General features: G+C 35.1%; 1 protein-coding gene across 1 annotated transcript in view; it reads left to right on the top strand.

Annotated features, from left to right (window-relative positions):
- Positions 1-23,891, top strand: part of TENM3 (teneurin transmembrane protein 3) — a 2,451,411-nt gene that overhangs the window by 66,035 nt on the left and 2,361,485 nt on the right. The window contains exon 2 of the mRNA XM_082715814.1: positions 21,731-21,846. The gene's annotated coding sequence lies outside the window, so the exon portion shown is untranslated. The remainder of the gene's footprint in view (positions 1-21,730; positions 21,847-23,891) is intronic.

Genomic DNA, 23,891 nt, shown 5'->3' with positions numbered 1-23,891 from the left:
TTCTTGACCCTTGGGAGATGAAACAGATTAAGAAAGTCCGGGAAAAAAGCCCTCTTTAAACTATAAGATTCATCCCAGATCAGTGACATTTCATTTAATATTTTGAATATCAAAGAGAAATGAAAGCTGTATAATTTCCTTTCAACAAGTAAATGAAAGAACTAATAACATCTATCGGTTATGTGTATACTGACACAATCAATGAAAAATAATTTGGGGCAAGCCCATTTTGGAAACTTTAAGGATTGTTGATTTTTTTAAATGTAGAAATGTTACTTTACTGATGAAAACAGTATTTGAAAGAAAAATCTCAGATTGTCTTCTGCAGTGAGTGGAAACCACTGCCGGTTTGGTACCATGTCTGATTTTGGGTATTTGATAAAGAAGGAAGCCTTGACTCTGAATCATGATTTTTAATGAGTTGTTTTGTCATCAGAGATTCTGACAAAAATTCTTAAAAGTATATATTTTTTGGCTGTCTTGAAATTTGTCAGTGCGCATAATGTCAGGACTTTCTTAAGAGTTTTTCTAGGATAGGAAAGTGTAATAGAATATATAAGGCTTTCAAGAAAACATCTTGGAGCACTGGTTGAAATTCAGGAAAAATTAGTTTTTTAGAACAAAGAATACAGTGTAATTCTCAGGCTAATATAGGGAGAATGAATTAGGCCAGAATAATACTTGGATCCTTTGGCTACATAATAAGCTAAAATCACCTTTATTTAAGGCTCTGCGATCATCACTATAGTGATCCTAAAAACAAATCTGAGCTCCTCTGGCCAAATTGCTGTTGCTCAAGAAGAGATGAGAGACAGATACCAATTCAGTTTTTTTGGTGCTAGAAGTTAAGCCTCGTGTAGGCCAGGATCAAAGTCCTAAAGACTTAACTCATTTATCAACTGGCAAACTCTGCGAACACCTTAAAACACTGCAAATAATTCTGACACAAATGGGGACAGTGAGGAACAACCTGCTAGAAATAATGTCCTTGAATGGAGGTCAGGCTTATAGTCCCATATGGCTTCCAAGTCGCAGAGCTATAGTTCTTTGAGATAAGGCTATGGTCTTCCAGTAGTGTAATCAGTGAAAACCCCAGTTTTGTGTTTTTGTTTTTGTTTTTAATTACCCAGATATTATAGGTTAATATCAAAATGAAAATTGAAAAATGATTAGATGATAGTGTTTTAAAAAATGATGTTATGGTTTTGTTGAAGAGTATAATTTCAGTTTTATTTAAAGCCACCAACTATAAGGGCACCTGGCTGGCTCAGTCAGTAGATCGTGCGAGTCTTGATCTCAGGATTATGAGTTTGAGCCTCACACTAGGTGTGGAGATACTTAAACACACACACACACACAAACATATACACACACACACTCACACACACACACACACACACACACAACCATCAACTATAAGTATGCTTAAGTATACTTATGCAGGGTTTTTCAGATTTAGGGACAAATTGTCAGTACATACCAAAACATTAATAATAATAATTATCTCTGGGGAGTGAGATTGAGAAAAGCAATCAAGTATGTAGTTCCATTACTTTTGGAATGAGAAATATTAAATGTATGAATAACAAAGATGGAATATACATTATCAAGACTAAGTCTAAGACTTGTATCTTTCAGCTTCTTTTTCAGGAAGACAAACCACAAAATCTCACAGAAATCTAGTTTGGTGCAGAAATAAAATTTGTGGGGTTTTCTTGTTTGTTTTACTCAGAAAATCTTGAAAATGCTCTCTTTTTAGGAAGAAGTAAATAATTTCATGAAAAAATAGAAAGAAGTGATCATCGCTGAAGGTTATATTATAAATTATGTCCATGTGAAAAAATAATTTTATAATGCAATAAATAATAATTGCAATAAAATAAATAGGCCAGAATTTGAGGTTTGAGGTTTTTTTTTTCATTTTAGGACATGGACGCACACTTTTATAGATATCCTTGAAGAGAATCCAGGATTTAGAAACACTGATATATAGAATGTTGAAATGGGGTCTTCATCTTATTTGTATGTACATCCACTTTTTTTTTTATGATTTTTATTTATTTATTTGAAAGACAGAGATCACAACTAGGCAGAGAGGCAGGCAGAGAGAGAGGAGGAAGCAGGCTCCCTGCTGAGCAGAGAGCCCGATGCGGGGCTCGATCCCAGGACCCTGAGATCATGACCTGAGCCGAAGGCAGAGGCTTAACCCACTGAGCCACCCAGGCGCCCTGTGGATCCACTTTAAACTGCAAACTCTCTTACTTCTAGTCAACGGAATAACATCCTTTTCTAGTTCTCTATTCAGTGTCTCCTCCCTGCCTCCCTCCTGCTCTCTCTCTTTCTGAATAGAAATATTCTCTCCACCAGGAGGGACTAGGCACCAGGGAACATTCTGATCAAGATTCTGTGACCTGCTGTCACATAAGGCAAAATAAAACTTGGTGGCGGATGAGAGTAAAGATGTTACTGATTGAAGCGCAAACTCCCCAGTGTTGTCCTTGAATTGTCTGCGTAACACTGCAAACAGCATAGAGGGGGACACGGAGACAGCCTCCTACGTGTTTTCATCAAAAATTTGAATGATATTTGTGCCTGCTCTGTATACTAATTGTTCTGATTTATACGGATATGAAAATGCTAGCATCACCAAAACGACTATTATAATCTGTGGTCCAGAAGAGAGACATCCAATAAAAACCAATTCTGGATAGAACTCCTATGAAGGGAGACTAAATTGCATGCAAATAAACATGGGAAAGATCGGACAAAACCCAGGGAATCCTGATTCCACTGATTTGTGCAGTGTTAGAGGCATCTGTCTGGGGTAAAACATCTCTTACTTTTGCTTTTCTCTCAAGTGAACTACGGGACAGGGCATCCATCTGCTTAGCACTAGTGAGATGTTTGAAACATATGATAGTGTGATTTTAAACTTAGAAAATATAGGCCTCTTTTGTAGATGAAATATTTAAGAGAGAGAAAAAAGTTCTGATCAGTAGACCAGGGTTGAAATCTGGGTCTGTATACTAAAATCCAGCAGAGGGCAAAGCCAGTCCCTAACGTTTTCTGGTCTGGTCTCTTCACTCTGTAAATTACGGAAGATGGAATAGTTAGAAGACTCTTAAAATAATATTTTAAACCTAAAATTTTATGATCCTCCTTAAGGCACTAATATATTTATATGCTCTTATTTTTCTTTCAGAAAAGGAAGGCAAACATCTTTAAAATGTAATTTTAATGCAATCAAAGATATTTTAATGTAATCATTATAATAATAAAATATTATAGTTAAGAATGAGTAGAAGAGATGACATTAGCTTCTGGTTTTATTAGCAACTGTATTTCTAGAGAAGTAAAAAATTTAAAAATAACAATAAAATCTGCAAGTGATTTACACAAAAGCTTCTCGGTGAAGTAATAGGACCATGACTACTTCTAATTCCACTAAAGCAAAGGCCAATAAAATTTAGGCATATCCTGCAGTATAATTAGGTTCATTTAGATGAAAAAAAAGGGGTAGGTTATTAAGTGCATTATATTTTAAAAATGATTAAAGCTATCACATCAGTCTTTTAGGATAGTTGTTAATAATTAAGGGAACGGGCGAGATAGTTCTTGTGGGTAGGTTTCCATAGCTTTGCCTAATCCATGGACCGTAGTCGTGTAGTCGAGATTTTCACGAGGTCCTTCAAACTACACTGGAAGATCACTCTCGAATTACAGTCCTGCCTGGGACTGCCTGGGTTTGACATCAGCTTTATTTCAGGGTGACACATTCTACCACAAAAGAAAACCACAGGTGCAAGAGACAGAAGGAACACAGCGACAAGGGAAGTTTTATGCTTAAAGGTAAAGAGGAGTGGTTTGAATTTCTGAGAGATGAGAGAATAAGCCACTTAGATCTTTCAAAGGACCGAAATAGTCATTTTTAAGTAAAAGCAAGACTCAGAGCTTCAGAGAGTTCAGAAAACTCCATCCTGGAGTTACTGATCCAGCCACACCGGGGATCGTCAGATATCGGCGGGCACTCTGTCAGCTGTCAGGAAATAAATCTCTCTATCAGATGGAAGCCCTGTGAGTTGGAGCAAGTGCTCCACAGCGTGGCACCCCGGGAGCTCTCAACACGCCTACTGAACAGGGGGCCCTGGTGTGCTCTGATCTACTTATATCCGCAAAGTCCCTCCTGATAGAGTCAAAGGGAAGAGGCTGGTCACGAGGGCTGTCACTCAAAATGCTTGCCTGGTGTGGCCACCTCCCTCAACCCATTGTCCAAGGCTGCAAGGAAACAAAAGCACCAGATTCTGTTCCCAGCCCTTTGTTCCTTTCCACGGTGACCCCGTTAAAAGACTATTGTGGGAGCCACCACTCCCTTCCTGTGCTAGTAGACAGTGTGGCATGTACTTACATTTGTGTTTTAAAGGTGGTCTTGTCAGTGGGTCGTCCTGGCAGTTGATTTTCCGTAGCATCTCACAATTTCTCAGGTGCCTGCCATGGTCCATGCTTGCCTGAGATTTCTTGGATTCCTGAACAGCCAACCGGATTTCCTCCCTGATCATTAGCATGTGTCGGATGCCGTTTCGTTCCCTGAGATCCCCGGTGTGATTGTATTTTATGCTCATTATGCTTCCAACCGCACGAGGTCCAAATTATATTGGGTCTGTGCTAGTATTAATTGGTAAAAATGTGGGTATCCTTGTTCGGTTGCTGTTGAAGTTGTCTATCATTTGTAACTCACCGAAAGACAGGAATAGAATAAAAGCAGGGCATATGATGACCTTGATAATAGATGATACTTGCAAATACATGTAATTCATATATCAGGGATTCGTTTTTCAAGAAGAGGTATGAAGTCACAACAGAAAGACATCGTTATGGACTTCAAATTGTGGAATTCAAAGACACATACACGTTTTGGACAGTTTTTGTTTTGAGGCCAATATATTGAAGTCAGTGGCCCAGTTACTAAAGAACATTATTTTATCAGGGTTTTTTCTTTTTTTTAAAGATTTTATTTATTTATTTGACAGAGAGAGATCACAAGTAGGCAGAGAGGCAGACAGAGAGAGAGGAAGGGAAACAGGCCCCCTGCTGAGCAGAGAACCCAATGCGGGACTCGATCCCAGGACCCTGAGATCATGACCTGAGCTGAAGGCAGCGGCTTAACCCACTGAGCCACCCAGGCTCCCTTTATCAGGGTTTTAAACAGGGCCAGGAAGAATGAAGGATTTCAGAAATGTTGAAAAAAAAAATATTGAGAACTGACTGGTTTAGTTGAGGAAAATTTATTATATGTGAGAAGATTATATCAACATAGTGTACTTATGAAGACTTTTTTTAGCTAAGCATTTTTTTTTTGCTCCTAAAGTAAACAAATGCGATAATTTAAAAACATATTCTCTAGAAAATGCCTTGTATTGGCGTTACTTGTGTACATAATATGCTTTTCTTTATTTTCCCAAGAGAGTAAGTACTAGAGATCAGAACTATGCCTTGTATACCATTGTAAGCAACTAGTCACCTAGAATATAATCTGAATATAGTAGCTTTCAATAAACATCTGTTGATTATAAAAATAAACTAATATTCAGTTGGATTTACTCCAGTATTTGTTTTGCAAATATAATTGTAAATGTACATGTCATTTGTTGTATTCACATAATACTCAGTTTTTTCCTGCCATCACTGCCTTGCTTTGTTATTTTATTTATTTTATTTCATATTTATTTTGTTTTGTAATGCTTTTTCTAGTATTAGTCTCAATTGTCTGGGGAAAAAAAAAGGTAATTTCTTTCCAACTTTAATGTGGCTTCCATTTTTCCTCCGTTCAAGTCAGAAAGATTCATATTATGACATTTATTTTCACTGCACAATCCTTGGATAGATTATGTGAACTCTTTGGAAAATGATACCTAAGTACTTCTTAAAAAATTTTGAGACATAGTTTCTAATAGTTTCTCTCTTAAAAAAAAAATTCTTCTCGTATCTTTCAGAAAATGTTAGAATTTATGGAGAGAAAAAATTGTAAGTCAGCTTCCAGGATGTGGAGACTGAAAATCTTGTGTTTTTATTTCTGTTTCTGACATGTTGCGTGTTTCTGCTGCTGCAGAAAGAAGCATGATAAAATATATTCACAGCAGAAACTACCTTTCAGTTTCTGTCCACTGCAGAGAGGGAAGCAGAATTTTCCCCTGAATCTGAAGGTTCAATTGTGACCTCACACAACTATTTTTTTTTAATGCTATGTTATTCACCATGCCTTACATCATTACTTTTTGATGTCATGTTCTATGATTCATTATTTGCATATAACACCCAGTGCTCCATGCAGTCCGTGCCCTCCTTAATACCCACCACCAGACTCACCCATCTCCCCACGCCCCTCCCTTCTAAAACCCTCAGTTTGTTTCTCGGAGTCCATAGTCTCTCATGCTTCGTCTCCCACTCCTGTTCCTCCCACTTCATTTTTCCCTTCTCCTAATGTCCTCCATGCTATTCCTTATGTTCCTCAAGTAAGTGAAACCATATGATAATTGTTTTTCTCTGCTCAATTATTTCACTCAGCATAATCTCCGGTCCCATCCATGTTGATGCAAAAGTTGAGTATTCATCCTTTCTGATGGCTGCATAATATTCCATTATGTCTATGGACCAGTCTTGTCTGGAATGTAAGAATGATGAAACTACCATAAGGTGTTAGGGAAAAGTAGGAATTTGCTACATGCATTTCCACAAAAATTACAGCAAGAACGAGGCTGCGCTACATAGAATCATACCACTGTGGGCTTGGTGGCAACAATGTTTTTATTGTAATGAAAGTTTAAGAAGTAATAGGTAGGCTTGTTGCTGATTATGTGGTATGGAAAATTTCAGAGTAATGTCTTTACTCTGCTTTTAATTTTATGAGATTTTTAAGTCAATGTTGATTTTTCAAATTTGCAAATTCATGATAGCATATAGAAAAACTGACTCACTGAGCAGACTTACTCTCCATGAGCTTCTAATGCCTACACAGAGAAAAACAGCAGCTCATGGAACAATGTGTATAGTAAACTTAGAAATTAACTGTGATCCACCACAACTGGCCCATGCAAATTATCGGTAAGCCAGGTAGGTTTATTGAAATGAGTGTTTAGATGTTAATAAATTTTAAAAAGCATTTTACAGTCCTCCGCTCTACCAGCTGAGCTATCGAAGGGACGGGCTAAAAAGCATTTTAAATGACAAGTGTTTTAGTAGTAGTTTGTGAATAAGGTTATACTTATTTCAGTGAAGTTTTGGTTGGCTCATTTTTTAAAAAGTGGTAGGTGATATCATGTATTGCCTCGACTCTGCGTATTTTTCATATTTTTCAATTACACTCAGGGTTGTCTTTCTTTTGGTTATTGATCGATTGATTGATTTTTGATTTGAATATAGTTGATACACAATGTTACATTAATTTCAGCTGTACAGCTTAGTGAATTGACCAGTTTATACGTTATGCTGCATTCACCACCACCATCTGCCCCATTCCATCTCTGTTACAGTGTAATTAACTGTATTCCTGAAGCTCTATTTTATTCCCGTGATTTAATCATTCCATAACTGAAGGCCTGTATCTCCCCCTCTGCTTGACCGATTTTGCAAACCCCCTATTCTGCTGCTCTCTGACAACCATCAGTTTGTTCTCTGTATTTATAGGTCTTATTTTGCTTTTTGTTTATTCATTATTTTCGATTTCATTTATGAGTGGAATCATACGGTTTTTGTCTTTCTCAGTCTGACCTATTTCACTTAGTGTAATACCCTCTGGATCCAACCGTGCTGTCTCCAGTGGAACAATCTCATCTCTTTCATGGCTGGGTAATATTTGTGTGTGTATCAGATTTTCCTTATCCATTCATCTATTGATGGAAACTTATGTTGCTTCCTTATCTTGGTTATTGTAAATAATGCTGCAGTAAACATAAGGGTACATGTATCTTTTCAAGTTAGTGTTTTCATTTGCTTTGGGTAAATACCCAGTAGTGGAATTACTGGAGCATATTGTATTTCTTTTTTTAATTATTTTGTGAAATCTCCATACTGTTTTCCACAGTGGCTATACCAATTTATATTCTCATTAACAGTGCACTGTGGTTCCTTTTTCTCCGTATCCTTGCCAGCATGTTTCTTGCCTTTTTGGTTTTAGTCATACTAAGAGGTGTGAGGTAATGCCCCATTGTGGTTTTGATTTTCATTTTCCTAATGATGTTGAGCATCTTTTCATATATGAAAGAAGAAGACCCATATGTCTTCTTTGGAAAAATGGCTATTCATTTCCTCTGCCTGTTGCTTAATTGGATTGTTTAAGGTTTTTGTTTTTTGTTGTTGTTAGTTTTTTTTTGTTTTGTTGTTTTTTTTTTTTTTTTTTGGTGTTGAGTTGTAGAAGTTCTTTATATATTTTAGAAATTAACCACTTATTGGATGTATCATTTAATATCTTCTCCCATTCAGTAGGTTGTCTTTTTGTTTTCTTGGTGATTTCCTTTGCTGTGCATGATTATTCTTTTAAATTGATTCTAACACTGAACCAACATATTCTTATTAAAATTAAGTTGTTTTTCTTGGTTTAGTGGGTTTGATGATGAGAGTGATGTATCTAACATTATAAATCATACTTAAGATGGTAATAAGATAATATTTGTTTTAATACCATATCTATTTTTGAAAATAAAAACAAATATTACTAGCTTTGATTTTAAAAAATTAAAAATAAATTACATGTGGGTTCTGAGATCTTTTTAAGCTGCCCTTCTTAAAGCACTTTGTTATGCAGAGTTGTTAATTCTTAGGTAGATACTTTGCATTAAGATAACATTGCTTTAGAAGGTAATTGTTTTGATAACCTTTCATTAGTTATAGTTTGAGAAGAGGTAAGGCTTTAAAAAAATAATTGTTACTGAAACAAGGCATTTTTTTAAATGTATGTTGGAAATGTCTGAACTGTCCTTAAAATGGAGACATTCAGGAGGTGCCTGGGTGATCAGGTAGGTTAAGCTTCAGATTCTTGATTTCAGCTCAGGTCAAGATCTCAAGGTTCTTGGATGAAACCCCTGTTAGGCTCCAGGCTCAACATGGAGACGGCTGTGTCTCTCCCTTCCCAGGCTTGGCGCATGTGCCCCCTCTCTTAAATAAATAATAAGAAAGAAAGAAAGAAAGAAAGAAAGGAAGAAAGAAAGAAAGAAAGGAAAGAAAGAAGTTAAACTAAAATACTAAATTAAATAAAATTCTAAATTAGACTAAAATAATTAAGTATTTTTTTAAATGGATGCATTTAAGAAAATAAAATAATCAGTGGAAGTAGAAATAATACAATGCTAGATGCTATTGCTAACATCAGCCATTATGAGAGCCACAGTTTAAACTGTATTTCCTCATTTCTAAGATGCCAGTATCTGTAAAAGGTGCCATCAATTTAACATCAGTTTTCCAGGGGAGGGGGCAGAGAGAGCTGGCAAGTTTCTTTTAGAATTCATTGTAGGATGCATCCATATTTAGGAAATGTTAAAATGTGAAGAAATGTTGGTATTAGAATTGAGAAAATGTGGTAATGTATCTGTGTGTTTACAATCTATGATATTCCATATGAAACCCACAATTTTGCAGCTGACAGCTTTTCATCTAGAGTGAACGCCCTTACCGAAAGCTATTATAGCTTTGCGGAGGTTGTTGTAAATGTGTGTATAATAATGTATAATAATGAGTGGATACAGTTTGATATCGGTGATTGTATGATCACTTTTCCCTCTGTAGTCAAGTTTGTAAATGCATGAAATATGTTCTGAAATATTTCACTGTATAGTTGCTTCCTATTTCTATGACTGAAGAATGTCCTTTGGGATATAGGAAGTTTACACATTGAAGAAATAAAAATCATGAGAAGAAATACATCATTATAAAATGAATTACTATTGCCAGTGTTTTTCTCCTCAATAAAAGTCTGCCATGAGTAAAATTTTAGGTGGAAAGTGGAATCTGATTTTGTGAAATAGGTTATATTTAAAGTTACATTCCTGGTGTTTGACTTGGTATAGCATAGAGTCAACTACTAAGGAAAAAAGTGACTTATTAATTAATAGAATAAACATGTTTATTAGAGTAAGAAGACTTATAGGAATAAGAGCAGTAGTTTTTTTTTAATGTAGGAAACAGGCCTAGATTACCCATATTACTTTTGCCTTGCTTGTATTATTTATATGATACTTATATAAGATATTTGAATATTTTATGGTAATTCAAGGTTTAAACATGAGACGTACATAACAGTTTCTAGAGACTCATGACATTGCTTGCTTTAGGTGATTGTTTAAATTGAACTATGCAATCAATTATATATATATATATATTAGAATATATGCATAAATACACATATCTTCTGTGTCGATACAAAATTGCTACTAAACTATAATTTTGATCATATGGACAGATGCAAAACAAGCAGAAATGAATTCAAGTAGCCTTAATTAAGTTTCTTATAGTTTTAAGTAGATATACATAAGTTTAAAATACATCTGTACCATCAGACTAACGTAATGAATATCCGATCTAACAATTTGATGTTCTTGTTGCTGTTGTTGTTGTTGTTGTGTTGTTTTTAAAATTCCTCTGTGAGTATCTGTACATGTCAGTGAGTTTGCATAAAGATGGTAGCTAGCTATTACTTTCAGTGGTTTCTTCTGGTGTGATTCATGGTTATACTGTGTGTGTGCACATGTGTACACATATGCACATGCCTATAAATAGTAGATTTGGATGTGTACTCAGTAAAGTCTCAGCGGCAAAAACCCAAAGCCCAAATCTTGTGGGCATTTACTTATAAAAGCAATTTTCTAGAAATTTTTTTTTCTTTACAAATAACAATTTAATATTAAAAGAAATAATAAACATGACAGAAAAATCCATTCATTTTCCATGACTTTAGTAACTTAATTATTTTCTTTTATTTATTTATTTATTTATTTTTTATAAACATGTATTTTTATCCCCAGGGGTACAGGTCTGTGAATCGCCAGGTACTTAATTATTTTCTTATTTGCATGTCACTTCATTTCTTGTTCTCTTTACATGTATTCTGTATATGTGCTCACTTCTTCTGAGAACGTGATTTTGCGTTCTATGTTTTAACTTAGTACTTTAAAATGTAGGGCCCCTGTATGATTATCTTTTGTGAAAGTTACATAATAGTCTTTAGAGATGATTTTAAATATCTTTAAAGAACTACACTATAAAATAGATTTCGAATTACTTCCACTGTATATTAGACCACAGCAATGGGATTTTTAAGAATGATTTTCCTCCCTAAAAACCATTATAAAATTGCATCTTTCGTGTTTTAACTTTTTCTATTGATCGCATGTGTAAGCCAGGGTTATTTTGGATTTGTGAATGAAAACTAAAGTGATGAAATGGCAGTTACCAAAAAACAAACAAAAACCAGATATCCAAGGTTAAGAAAGAAATAAAATATTATATGATACGGTATTCAGACACAGGGAGGTGCCCACGGTAAGAAGTAGCAGAATGAAAAGGATAAACTAAAAATGTATGCTGAGAATATTTTAATCTAGTTTAGCTGTATTATATTCACTAGAAAAACAAAATTTTTCTTTACATTTTATTGCTTGTAAGTACATGTTTCAGTTGAGAGACATAGTAGATGGTTAAACTTATATTTTGTAAATTTACATTTTACTCTCCAGTTTGCTTCTTGTTTTTTGTTTAAACATGGCCATAGTATTAAAGGTAATATTTGTGTTAATTCAGTTTATATTTGTGTAACACAGCCATTTAATACTGATGTTACAAAGTTTTGGTTAATTATACTAAGTAAAACCTCTCTGTTTTATAATCAACACTTTTGATTATGAAACATAAGGGATCTGGTATAAGGCAGTACTCTGAAACTTTTTACTAATTTATCATTTTAAAAGATTTCTAGATTTCTTTATATGTATATTATATAAATATATATGAACATATATGGTTATGGCAATGGTCTAAAATATATTAACAGGAAGTGGTATTTTCAAAATATTGGGAAAACTTGGAATACTTCTTTCCTAATAAATTTTAAAATATGGATTATATTGTTTAACTTTGTAACTTAAGAAAGAAGTAATAGGGCCTCTGGAGATCACCAATTTCAAGATCACTTCAAAGAATTGTACCTAAAAAAAGTATCAGAAACTCTGAAGAACATGTGTGGTTTACTCTTCCATCACCCTTAACCTGGGGGTAGATTAGCCTCAGCATCCATGCTCGAACTGGGGATCTATGGACTAGACAAATAAACTGTTACTATTTAGGAATAGGAAGGGAAAATCTAAAGATAAAACAAGAAAAGAAAAAATCTGAAAGTGGAGTAGAAAGACAAATTAGGGAAACAACAACAACAACGAAACAGGAAGCCAAGAAATTGACTCTGGCATTTAGAGAGATTTGGGTTACATTCAAGATACCTTTCTGTCTGTTCACTGGGGAAGGGTGAGCAGGGAAGACACACAGTGTTGAATCCCCAACTTGCATGCTAGTTCCAAAGAGCTTGAATAGTAAAGTGTATGCTATACTTATATTACTTGTAAACTAGAATCCATACATATGCATAAAATAAATTTATATTATATAAATTATATAAATACTTATATTTATATTAATTAATTTATATTTAAATATCTGGAGAAAACTCATTGCTTATAATAATTCAGGAATTATAAACTTAAATACTGTGATGGATTTGACTATATAAAATGTCAGATTTCGGGGGGTGCCTGGGTAGCTCAGTTGGTTGAATGTCTGCCTTCAGCTCCCTTCATGATCTCAGGGTGGTAGGATTGAGCCCCTGTGTCAGGCTCCCTGCTCAGGGAGGAGTCTGTTTTTCCTTCTCCCTCTGCCCCTCCCTCCTGTTCATGCTCTCATTCTCAAATAAATAAAATTTTTAAAACGATAAAAAATAAGATAGAATACAATAAAAAAAAAAGTAAAGTGTCAAACTTCTCTATGGAAAAAAAGCAGTACATATAATAAATACATTTGAAAGGTAAATAAAGTTATACATGTATGTGTATTAATTCATAATATGTATGTATGTGTGTATGTACAGAAAAGTGATTGTAGAGCTAAATAATGTATAATTCATACAAAACAATGGAAAAATATCCAATAACTTAAGAGAAAGATAAGCAGAATAATGGGGTAAGAAGGTTAAAAAAAACAGAACTGCCTCATTTAAAATATTGAACCTCAAAGACATTAAATAAAAAACACAGTGACTAGTAATGATTTAAAAGATGAGGTAGTATTTACTGTCTTAAGTAGAAAGCAGATTGAATTTTGTAATACTTTATCCAGATGGAAAATATAGATTTTATTTGCCATATCAAGAATATTCTACGAGTTGGGTTTGAAATAAGTAAAATATTGAAGCAGTGTTCAAAGGAAAATATATCAGAATGTTCATTTCAGTGCTATGTTTTAAAAGATTTTCATATATTTCTTTGAGGGAGAGAGAGAGCATGATGGAGAGAGAGGCAGAAGGAGAGGCGCATGCAGACTCCATGCCCAGCAGTGCTCCCATGCAGGACTCAATCCCAGGATCCTGAGATCATAACCTGAGCTGAAGTCAGACGCCACATGAGCCACACAGGCACCCCCATTTCATGCTATTTTTAATACTCTGAGGGCAGAAACAAATTTAATATTATTATGTGAGAAAATACACATAATAAAAACAATTATAAGGTTAGTTAACTGGATTATGTAGATCAAACTTCGTTCAATGAGAATGATGACCACACTACACTTTATAGTGTAAAAAAGACACACCGTGAAATAGAACAATTGCATTTTTATAAAGTAAGATTATTAATAGACCTGTGATAAGTGAGGGAATAAGGCAGAATATTGAGGGAAGGGATACTTTTACTCAAAATATAAATAAGGTGAGATGTTCAAGGGAGAAAGGTCGTATTTTATGATCATGGGATCAGGTCCCAGAGAGGAATATTTGAGCAGAGACTGAGAGAAGCCAGGAAGTTAGGCGTGAGGGCGGGAGTAGGGGGCAGTGAGGAGGAGTGTGCTTGAAAAACAAGAAGCAAGCGGAAAGGCTTTGTGGCAGAAACATGTTGGTTGTGATTTAGGTGCATTCAGAGGACAGATGCGAGTGAGAGAAAGACTTTCAGGTCTGATGAAGAGAGGTCTACCATGCCATACTAATGGAGACTGGAAGTCATTAGACAGATTTAGCAGAAAGGGTGTCAGGATCCCACTTGCCCTTATGGACCGCTGTGTTTTAGGACAGGACTTCCGGACAAGGACAGAGCCGTTCCTCATAGCTTTTAAAAGACTATGGTATCATTCCAGGCAAGACAGAATGGCAGCTGTTCCATGTTGATAGTTTTGAAAGTGATGGAAAGTGACAGAATTCTGAAAATATTTTGAATGCAGATTCCAAATGGAATGCTGATTTTTTTTTTTTTTTTTTGGGGGGGGATGTAGGAGATGCAAGAAAAACAAGAATAAGCCAACATTGGCTTAAGTGGCTATATTCTTCTTTTTTTTTTTTAAAGATTTTATTTATTTATTTGACAGAGAGAGATCACAAGCAGACGGAGAAGCAGGCAGAGAGAGAGATAGAGGGAAGCAGTCTCCCCGCTGAGCAGAGAGCCCGATGCGGGACTCGATCCCAGGACCCCGAGATCATGACCTGAGCCGAAGGCAGTGGCTTAATCCACTGAGCCACCCAGGCGCCCCTAAGTGGCTATATTCTTAATTTTATTCCGTTGAATTCATTTAAATTTTTATTTAAAAAGCGACTGGTGCCTACCATTACCATACTGGACAGAGCAGCTCTAGGCAGTAGTGATGGAAAGGGGAGAAGTCCAGGACTGTGTTCCTGGGTGTTCCGGTTTCAGAACTTAGATTCAAGGATGGGCAAACCTGGAGGCCGATGGGAAGGAGAGATGACAGTGAGGGGCGGGCACTAAGACAGGAAGTGGTTCCATAGGTCCAGTGGAGAAACCCTTCCAGGATGGGTTCAGGAGAGGACCTATCTACTGTGTCAAGAGCTGGCTGTAAGTCATGTCAGATGTCAGATGATGCATTTAATAAGAATGAAGACTTTGTGATCTTCACCTGTAGGGAACGATGCCTCATTTCACTTGAAGAGGGAACCTAGCCTTTTGTTTTTTTGGTTTTTTTGAGTGTGGCGCCCATCCCTTCCTCATTGATTGGACTGCAAAGTCTCAAAGGTATACTTCTCTGCCTTTCATATTTCTGTATGAATAATTGACACAGTGTATTTTTTGTAATTGAAAAGTTTAGGCATTTTTAATTTTATTTTTATTTTTTATTTTTTTAAATATTTTATGTATCTATTTGACAGAGAGAAATCACAAGTAGATGGAGAGGTAGGCATAGAGAGAGAGGGAAGCAGGCTCCCTGCCGAGCAGAGAGCCCGATGCGGGACTCCATCCCAGGACCCTGAGATCGTGACCTGAGCTGAAGGCAGCGGCTTAACCCACTGAGCCACCCAGGCGCCCCGGCATTTTTAATTTTAAATGTCATTCTATCCTTATCACTTTTTCATCATTTTTGAAGTACATGCATTAGTTAAAAATGATCCAAACCATTCTGTTCAACCCAGACAAAATATTTAAACTATAAAATGGAAGAAAATGAAGGCTCCTAAGTACTGGTTAGGAAAATTTGCAGCAGTAGTCCATACTTAAAAAAAGAGTTCATCAGACTCAGAGTATAATATTAGTGTCATCTGTACAATTAAAAATAATGATCACACAGTAATGTTGAGTAACTTTTAAAACAAATGATCATTCTCAGTAAGGGAATAGCTTTCTCTAATTGTGCAGGCAGTGTTCTTAGGTGAAAAGCCACAGTAATGCCTATGATTACCTACACAAAAGAAACAGCACTATCTAATTTTGTATTAGTATGGTTAAGGAAAAGGTAAGATAGTGAATATGAGCAGTACATTGTGCAATTAAATTAAATGATTGAGATAAATATCACTTCCCAATTTCAGATTTTAACATGCAAAGGACATTTAATATGTAAAATTTTCTGTGGGAAAATTGATAAAAATTTTAAACATCACTTTATTCTTCTCATGAAGTGCTTTTTAATTGTCTTTTTAAAAATTTTTATGTGGACAATATTTTATTAAATGTAAAAGAAATACATAATTTGAGTGAAATATGATTAACAGATAAATACCTACATCATTGAGTGAAATGACATAAAAATTTTTGTCTCTTTCTGAAAGTAAATATTCGAAAAAGTAGTATAATGGCATAATTAGCAATCCAGTTTCCAAAGCTCACTATAGAATATGAAAACTTTATCACTGCATGAACTGAAGCTTGGAAATACTCATTTTCAAACAACTTTTTTGGAGCAATTACTTGAAGTCACCAAACTTTTATGAACTCTGTTACAACATTATCCAGAAAATTGAGCTGGCATATTTGGCAGAAAATGAAATATAGATGACGGAAACTGCATGAAAATTGAAAAATATCCCCCAATCCTCCAAAATCATGATTTACACATTCTTCTTACACAATATTAGGGTTCACAATCATACACACACTGCACACACACAAAGGAAATGATCTTCCTTCAAATGATTCTGATTTCAAGTAAGCACCCCTGGCTGTAACTTGTTAAAACTGCTGAATTATTTAATGTATAAAATAAATGCATCTTCAACCAATTCAACAATTTGACAACTTGATCATTTTGGACCAATGTTCATTTGGCCTTTCTGTCCCACTTTTAGTCTTGTCAGTGCTGTGTCTTTACAGTCTCATCCTTGCAAACAAATTCATTGTGCTGATTTGGAATTTGGATACTAAAGTGTACATTTCAGGGTGCCTGGGTGGCTCTGTTGGTTAAGCGCAGCCTTCAGCTCCGGTCATGATCTCAGGGTCCTGGGATCGGGAGTCCTGCATCAGGCTCTCTGCTCAGCGGGGAGACTGCTTCCCCCTCTGCCTCTGACCCTTCCCCTGCTTGTGCTCTCTCTCTTTCAAATAAATAACATCTTTAAAAATAAAGTAAACTGTAAATTTCAAGTATCTCCCCCCCAAATTTAAAAGATTTTATCAATTTCTGGCCTAAGTAAGAAGATTAGATGAAATTTAGGTTTTAAAACTACTATCTGGCATAGAACTTAAAAAAAAAAAAAAAAAAGAGGGGCACCTGGGTGGCTCAGTGGATTAAAGCCTCTGCCTTCGGCTCAGGTCATGATCCCAGGATCCTGGGATCGAGCCCCGCATTGGGCTCTCTGCTCAGCAGGGAACCTGCTTTCTCCTCTCTCTCTCTCTGCCTGCCTCTCTGCCTACTTGTGATTTTTGTCTGTCAAATAAATAAATAAAAATCTTTTAAAAAATTTAAAAAAAAAAGAAAAAAAGAAAAGAAAAATTCCCATGAATAAGCCCTGATTAACTTTAAAACTTCTTAGTGAGGAAGTGACATCCTTCTTAAGGGTATAATTTGTACGTTCTTCCAAATTCTTAACCTATTCTTTGATTTTAAATAGGCAGATATTTTTATGTTATTCTTTTTTTCTGTGGCATCTGAAGTGTGTCTGCAAATCTCTACATCATTGATTGACATGCCGGGTTTGGGGAGAACCTAGAGTTTCTTGAGTAACTAAAAGAAATATCGTGAGATTATAAAGTAAACATACAGACAAACAAGAAACTATAGCCAGGAAGAGCTAGAAGACATTCCTTCTGTAAAATTAGTTGTAATTAATGGTTATGTAAAATATATTCTGTATAGATTTTATGTGAGATAGTGATGTGAAAACAATGTATGTAGGATGAAGTTATTTGCATTGTTAAGAATCAATCTACATCCATCTACCCAGTTTCTTCTCATATATGTACAGTATACACCGTTAATCTGGTTTACCTTGTAAGAATAATCTGAAATCTTACAAATGTTTCCTGACCAAAATAGGAATCTATCCGGTGTGGACAAGTGCAGTGCTAATTAGATGTATTTATTTATTTTAACACAAATGACATCAGATCACTTAGAATCACCTTACTTAGATATGGATTTAAACTGCTCAATGTATAAACATTTTTATACATTTACATTTTGTTTTATCTTCCTTAACATTTACTTTTGGAAAATCTGGAATTTTTAATTATTATATATTACATAACATATTATATGTTATATAACTTGTACAATATGTTATATAACTTATATATACAAATATGTATATAATAGGTATATTTAATATTATATATACCATTCCTCATTTTTGTGGAAATGTAAGAAATACAGAATATTTTGAACTGTATTTATTTTCTGAAAGTCATATAAATATCTCATTTTTATTTCCAATGTACATTCTCTAGTGACTTAACTCGGAAATTCAGCAGTAACATGTTGACACCCATATCCTTATTACTTAATTTAATGGGAGTATGATACTTCATAGGACCGAAGCCTTTTCAAGTTTCATTCAGTATTTTGTCTTAATAGTTAAAAAAGCACCATAGATCTGTATACTATATTTTTAAAAATTGAAGCATTGCCTATCATGTGTTATATATCATGACATTTCCTACTGAGTTGGTTAAAAACCATTTCATTTTCTGTCATAAACACTTCAGTCACAAACTAATGTAACTTAATTGAAAAAATGTGGGATTAACACGGTCTTGAGACTGACTTGGCTCTATTAACCAGGTACATGACTTTGAGAAAACCACTTAGTGCTCCTTTAGCCTCATTTCCCTAATACATAACTTGAAGTTAACCATGATACTTCTTATTTCATATATGAATAAAAAATGGATATATATTTTTGACTTGGCATATCATGACTTATTAATAGGTGTTAGTTACTCTTATTTTGTTGTTACTGTTACTGATCGTGCAGAATCTCTTTTAGCCAAACATTTCATGGCTCCTGTCTTGCATTTCGGTGGGTGCGATTGGGGAAGACGCTTTTCAAGATAGCAGTGACTTCCCCCGAGGAGTCACTATGGAAAATGGACAGTAGGATGCTGCATATTGAATCCCAAATTAGAAGTCAGAATGCAGTGTTCATTTCTGACCATTATTGTGGTTTCAGTGGTGGCTGGCTTCCCAGACATGCTTACCAAAATATAATGAAGCCAAACTGTAGATACTTTAGTTGAATATTCTGGGAATTTAAAAACCATTGAGAACATTGTTACAAGCAGATGATCTACTATGCCCAAATATTAGGCAGACAGCTTGCAAATATGTCCTAGAAATCTGATCTCTTTCTTCCATGTAAATTCACTGAACGATAATATAGGGGCTAATTCTAAAATTCTGCCGATATAACTTATTTGTTTCTACACATTACAGATTTCTTAATAAAATATGGATACTAACTTCAGAAAATTTAACACAGAAAAATACTACTGGGCCACATTAAGACACTTATCCATATGGCTCGATAAGTAAATGTTGAAATTAAATAACAACTAACAAGTAACACTAAATGTTGGCTAATCAAGTCAAGTCATTTTTAAATAATTTGTTTTGAATTAATCAAATGAGGACGGATTAGCCATGTATGCCTAGTGGCAAAAGGCATCTCGTCTCATACATAACCCTCTCAATAATTACTTGTGCAAAAAGCCTAGGTCCAGTAATCACTGCACAAAGCATCAAAGGACACATCACAGGGTATTTGGTTTATAATATGATTCGGACCCTACTGGGCTTTCATCTTTGTTTTGGTTTGGCTTGTTTATTTTTGGTCAGAGAAGGCAAGTCTAAATATGGTGTAAGGGGGACGTTTACATACTGGCAAGAACCTTATACTTAGCACATGGGGTTTTAAGAACCATTTTGGGTGTGGGTAGCAAATCTGGGAGGACTTGGGTTCTACCCCAGCCATTCCTGTGGAGCAGCACGATGTCCTCCAAGAACAGGAGAGGATGCTGGGGCGGGGAAGGGGGACTGGCTTGCGAAGAGCAAAATAGACCTGACTTCCATTGACTGCTTCTCCATGAGCGGAAAGACAGGGCTAGAGCCCAAGTCATGAGCAAGAATGTGGGGCTACAAGGAAGGGGACACAGATGTTGAACAGAAGAATCCCTGTCTTCCTCCACCTTTTCTGTGCTTGAATCCAAGCTTATAATCTTGCATTTTCCAGCAGGTAACCACACAGATTATAAGGTTGTTGTCTTAACAGGAAAAGCGATCTTCCATGCTGGAAAAAAAAAAAAACAAAACAAAGCAACAAAATAACGAGTACAGTGATTTTACATGAAGTTCCTCTGGTGGCCCTTGGGAGTAAATATTTCCACCAGCGTACCACTCAAGGCTTACAAAACAATTGAGCACTTCGAAGTTGGATCAAAATGTCAGGATTAAAAATTGTTTCAAAATTATTCAGGACTTGATTGTAGTTTTGTGAAATTTGGAGTAATGGTATCCTTTTGCTTTCTTTTTTAAAATTTTTTTTGCCCCTTTTTTGCTTCCTTCCTTCCTTCCTTTTTTAAATTTTAGAGAGCTCAAGAGCAAGAGTAGGGGCAGGGATATGGGGGGGTGGGCAGAGGGAGAAGGAGACTTCCCGCTGATCAGGGAGCCTGACATGGGGCTCAATCCCAGGACCCTGAGATCATGTCCTGAGCTGAAGGCAGACACTTAACCCACTGAGCCACCCAGATGCCCCCAGAAGTTTGACATTTTAAATAGTCAAATCCATCATAGTAATTGAAGTTTCTAATTTCTGAACTTTCTCAACATTTCTGATAGCACTGACATTGATCTCTAATAGTCTTGAAAAGGAATGCTTAAGTGGATTCAAGTTTAATATCAATATATTTCACCATCTGGACCTGTAAATTTTCCAGCTAACCTCAAATGCCAAACTTAATGGAAACCAAAACAATGAATGCACCATATTCTGACTTCGGGTAGTGGGGTTGAGAGTGTTATAGCATTTGCACCTAAAAGAGCTGTTATTTGTTTAATAACTAAAGCAACTGTATCTTGAAACTTTGTCCCTTTTATTGCTAGATATTAAGTTTATTCCCCTTAAAACAACTTAAAAGAAGTCAGTAGCCTTAAAGAGTCTTTCCATTGGCAGTCCCTTGCATTAAAGTCTGTTGGTTTGATTTCCACTGATCACTGAGCTATGGGCAATCCCTTTCCTTACTCACTTTCATTCAGTGTTCAAATATAGATTCAATTTTTTGTTAAATATAACATGAATATTCATAACTTAATTGGATTTAGAGGAATAAAATTGACTTCCCTATGACTGCCTCAATACTAAGTGTTAGTTTAACTGAGCAAAATACTCTAGATTGGTCATTTGAAAATCACTTAACTGGTAGAAAAAAAAAAGAATATATTTTCTACCTTTCTTAGTATCCTAAACATACTTATCTTGAATAGAAATATATGCAGTTGAGATCACTTGGAGTGTGTAGAGATTCATTTCCCATCTTATTGAGAAGCAAAAGGAGTAATATTTAGCACTGATCAATGCACGTTTCATATAATTTTGGGAAGCCTGATGATTTTTGCATCATATATAAATCGCATTTCTAAAATTCTTCGTTGTTATTTAGTATTCAGAAACTTCACCATGTTTGGGAAAATATTCTCACATTTTCGTATTGTTTTACAAATTACATTGAAATTATGCCATTGTATTTAATAGTGAGACATTTAATTTTTTTTTCAGACTTGAATGCAGCGATCATGTAAATTAGAGAAAGATAAAAATAACCTCTGAATAGTCTTCTCCTGTGATGTTTATTCTGGATGAAGCATTAAGATCACTCGCAGAGGTGTATAACAGTAAGTATTTTCTAATGACATTAGAATGCTTATTTTTTGTGTGTTTTGATAATGTTCTGTGTGGTACACATTAACAGAATTTATGAAGAATGTGTGTCACGTGGGAACAGTAATAGGCAGATACTACAATCTCCCAGAACACTGCCTGATAAGAGAATAGCTACTTGGAAAGAAAAAAAGAAATATCCTGGATCTAAAAGCTTTTCATTTCTATAAGTATATAAATATTTGGGGTAAACAGATGTGAAGGACAACATGACAGTTGTTTACTATGTCATGATGATCTTTGCCAGGAGATGTTTAGTAGTATGGCAGTTTTCTGATGAGAAAGTCAAATAATTATAAATCCAGGCTGGGAAGAGTGATAGTCTTCCCATGAACAATCAATAGGTTTTGCGTTATAAGATGAGAAGAATAACAAATGAGAAACTTTTATAAGGCAGGACGCTTAAATGTTGGTGACATTTTTAAATCTATCAAACTATCAGCGATAATAGCCGTGAGTTCCGTTTTTTCGAATGCTTACTCTGGACCTTATTAAGGTAAAGGGCTCTTTGCTCACCCATGTGCAGTCTAGTTATACAGACCTATCCTGTACCTAAAGACTAAAGGCAGACACAACCTTGCAAAAACCTTGTCAGTTGTCCTGAGAGCTTGGTTTGGTCATAGAAATGAAGAAATATATTTTCTACATAATATTCCATGCGGTTCTACTGTAATTTCACTAGCAAGTGCTATTATGATTGGTAAAGAAGGTGGAATGATAGCCATTTTGCTGGCTGACTAGAGGTGGTTGGTTGGCTGTCACTCTTGGGTTGCAATGTCTTTGATAGTCCCCTGAATTACACACAAAAAAAACATAAGGTCTGGGGGAGATTGTATTCAATCATAAAACCTCCAGACAACTAGGGTTTCTTTACGTTTTAAAATCACATGTAGATATCTCTACTGATACTCAGAGCTCACTGGTAGGGTCTTCCCATTGGGTGGGTCCATGCTCTACAGATGGATACACATTTTAAATGTTCCCCCAGTATCTGTTCAGATATGTCTTATGTTTTGACTTCTGCTATTAACCCGCCCCCCCAAATAACTCAGATAATGACAGATCTTTTTAAATGTTCTATGACATATAGCTTTTTTTTTTTTTTTTTTTTTTTTCCTAAAATGGAATCCACAGCTTGGGAAATTTCTTGCAAATGAAACCATGTATATGTCATTTGATTATTCATAATCACAGAAGTGTTTCACAGAATGTAGTGATAGCTTAGATTTTTCACATCAAAATGTGAACATTTTTTTCATGGTAGTAGTTTACATCGTTCGAAGATAATGGATCTACTTCATATTTTAAGTGGGTAAGTAAAAGTTTTACAATCAGTCTTAAGACTGGTTTCTTCTGGTTGAGTCTAATAATTTTTATTCTCTCATTGTCTCATAAAAATATATATTCACAATAATACCAAATAATGAAATTGATTTAAAACCAAATATCCCTTGAGACAAAATCAAACTTATTAAACATGTTACTTGTTCTACTAAAAAAAGAATTCAAAGACCGTCAATTTTATGTCTTCTGTAATAAAATTTTTCTAGGTTAGAGTCATAAAAAAATTTTCATGGAAGTAAATATTCCTGTAAAATATAGAGACTACTTGGAAGCAAATTATTTTTAATTAATACTGTTGGTGACTTGCAACTGAGAGAAATCTGTGAGTTGCTTTAAAGCTATCAATCTTCTTCCAAAATGTCCTAGGCCGTCTATCAGAATCAGATATACTATTCAGTATCACTTAAGGATAAGTGATACAGGAAACCATAGAGTTTAACACACTTAAGTTGTTTAACACAATGTTCAGTCTGTAAAATTCCCTTGGCTCTAAACATTTTATTATATTTTGTATCGATGAACCACACGGGTGTTTCTTAATAACTATGATCAGAAGGATGAATATACAGAAATTTGTTTCTACCAAGAAGGCAGCCTGGTATAAGAAATTCTTTCTATTAAGCAAAATGTATCAAGCCCTCTAGTGGTATTAATA

Source organism: Mustela nivalis (assembly GCF_964662115.1).
Source record: "Mustela nivalis genome assembly, chromosome: 20".
NCBI lineage: Eukaryota > Metazoa > Chordata > Mammalia > Carnivora > Mustelidae > Mustela > Mustela nivalis.
Note: the sequence above shows the minus strand (reverse complement) of the source record. Positions and strands in the feature narration are given on the sequence as shown.